General features: G+C 48.4%; 1 pseudogene; it reads left to right on the forward strand.

The window, feature by feature from the left end:
- Positions 1 to 802: 802 nt before the first annotated feature.
- Positions 803 to 1,699, forward strand: LOC102731852 (cystatin-C-like; annotated as a pseudogene).
- Positions 1,700 to 2,348: the final 649 nt, after the last annotated feature.

Raw genomic sequence — 2,348 nt, forward strand, 5'->3', positions numbered from 1 at the left:
TCGGTTTAGCGTCTGCCTTCGGCTCAGATCATGATCCCAGAGTCCTGGGATCAAGCTCTGGCTCCAACTCCCCGCTCTGTGAGGAGTCTGCTTCACCCTCTCCCTCTGTCCCTCCCCGCCCCATACTTGCTCACTTTCTCACATATGCACTAATAAAATCTTTTTTAAAAGTAGGAATAAACTAAAAACATTCCCTCACTTTCCTACATAACTGAGCCCACTGAGTGTTCACCTAAATTCAAAGACTCTCCAGAAAGCACCAAATAAGTATCAATACATTTCACCATGTGCTTTTTATCAATACAGTAAGCACTTTGCTTCCCATTTTCTCATTCTTATAAAATAAAGGCAAAATGCAATCATATATTCAAACTGTAATTCCAATACTGCAAATATCTGACCACTGGCTGGTAAACAGTATTCTGGAGTAACTGGAAATGTTTATGCATCATCTTAAGTACTATTATTCAGGCTATGAAAGGCAATTTGGGGGGTGGTTAGTATTGTATATTTTAAAATGCAGGGAGAAAAAAAAAAGGGCACCTGGGTGGCTCAGTCGGTTAAGCGGCTGCCTTCAGCTCAGGTCATGATCCCAATGTCCTGGGATCAAGGCCCACATCAGGCTCCCTGCTCAGTGGAGTCTGCTTCTCCCTCTCCCTGCCTTTCTGCCTACTTGTGCTCTCTCTCTTATCTGTCAAATAAATAAATAAATAAATCTTTTAAAAAAATAAATAAAAAAAAATGCAGGGAGGGCCACTGCTGGATCACTCCCCTCTAAGCTTCACCGGCCTCCGAGCACACCATGGCCAGGCCCCTGCACACCCTGCTGCTCCTGCTGGCTACTCTGGCCCTGACCCTGGCTCTGGCCATGGCCCTGGCACGAGCAGGACCAAGTGTCCAATGGTGGGAGCCCCATAGGATGCTGACCACGTCAATGAGGAGGATGTGCAGCAAGCCCTGAACTTCACCCTCAACAAGTTCAACTAGGCGAGCAAGGGCATGAACCACAGCTGCGCACTCCAGGTGGTACTCGCTCGCAAGCAAGCTGTGGCTGGGATGAAATACTTCTTGGACGTGAAGACTGGCCAAACCAGATGTACCAAGTCCCAGCCCAACCTGGACAGCCATCCCTTTCATGACCAGCCACACCTTAATGAAGAAAATGCTCTGGGGGCGTCTGGGTGGCTCAGTCGGTTAAGCTTCTGCCTTTGGCTCAGGTCATGATCCTGGGGTCCTGGGATCGAGTCCCACATTGGGGGGGGGGTCCCTGCTCAGTGGGGAGCCTGCTTCTCCTTCTGCCCCTCCCCCAAATTATTCTCTCCCTTTCTCTCTTCAATAAATAAAATCTTTAAAAAGAAAGAAAGAGGGGCACCTGGGTGGCTCAGTCGTTAAGCGTCTGCCTTCAGCTCAGGTCATGATCCTGAAGTCCCAGGATCGAGTCCCACATCGGGCTCCCCGCTCAGTGGGGAGTCTGCTTCTCCCTCTGACCCTCTCCCCTCTCGTGCTCTCTCTCACTCGCTCTCTCAAGTAAATAAAATCTTAAAAAAAAAAAGAAAAGAGACGGAAGGGAGGGAGGGAGGGATGGACGGACAAAGCAAGCAAGCGCTCTGCTCTTTCCAGGTATACACTGTCCCCTGGCTGGGCAAGACCTCCATGGTAAAGTCCAGCTGCCAGAATGCACAGAGGACCCTGTGACAGGCTGGTCCGCTCCGTCGCCCTTCTCCTACCCCACTCCCCCTTGTAGAGTTCCTAAGCCTTGGAAGGGTGGCCCTGCCCAGGCGATGTCACATCCCTCAGTGTGCTGGCCCCAGGACACAAGTAGAGAAGGGTTCTGGGGCATTTACTGAACAGGTGCCTGTAACTCCTTTTTCTTTTATTTATTTGACAGAGAGAGAGACAGTGAGCGCAGGAACACAAGCAAGGGGAGTGGAAGAGGGAGAAGCAGGCTTCCTGCGGAGCAGGGAGCCTGATGCGGGGCTTGATCCCAGGACCCCGGGATCATGACCTGAGCCCAAGGCAGATGCCCAACGACTGAGCCACCCAGGCACCCCTGTAACTCCTTTCTTTTAATTGCTTTCCAAATGCACCAATATGTAGTAAGCATGTTCTGTTCTATCTTAATCACGTTACTTTTTAGTAACATCAGCTATAAATAATAATAATAAAATTTTTTAAAATGCAGGGAGTTCAAAAGCCCCAAACCATGAATGGTTATTCAACTAAAAGTGATGTGAAATATTTAATGCCCTGGAAAATTATTCAATATGTGAAATGGGGGGAAAACAGGTTATAAACATATAAAGGGGAATCTACTTTTTAAAACTAAGATGTATAAAAAACAGGAGTGG

The sequence above is a fragment of the Leptonychotes weddellii genome, unplaced genomic scaffold, assembly GCF_054177405.1.
Source record: "Leptonychotes weddellii isolate Sample4059 unplaced genomic scaffold, ASM5417740v2 HiC_scaffold_18390, whole genome shotgun sequence".
In the NCBI taxonomy this organism is placed as follows: domain Eukaryota; kingdom Metazoa; phylum Chordata; class Mammalia; order Carnivora; family Phocidae; genus Leptonychotes; species Leptonychotes weddellii.